The following is a 312-nucleotide window of genomic DNA, read 5'->3' on the forward strand; positions in this document are numbered from 1 at the left end:
GTTAGAATGGTGTGCCAAATGTTGCCTATGCAATCTGAGTTGGAGAATGGCATCCCATCCATGATAGAGCAACCCAAGTGGTGGGAACTAGTATCTTAATGCTGGCTTACCCATTGGTGGGAAGGCGCCAGGCTACAGACCCCAAAAGTGGTTGGAGGCATTAACATGGGCAGAAAACATGAGGAGGAACTTCAACCAGATCATCCACAGAAGTAGGTATGTACATGGTAGCAGGTGCACAGACCTAGCATTAATGTCAGTGCATGTCATGCAGAGGGGAGGAGCTTAAAGGTAGGCCATAGAGGAAGTGCA

This window comes from Protopterus annectens, chromosome 8.part0 (genome assembly GCF_019279795.1).
Source record: "Protopterus annectens isolate FY-2018-M chromosome 8.part0, PAN1.0, whole genome shotgun sequence".
NCBI lineage: Eukaryota > Metazoa > Chordata > Ceratodontiformes > Protopteridae > Protopterus > Protopterus annectens.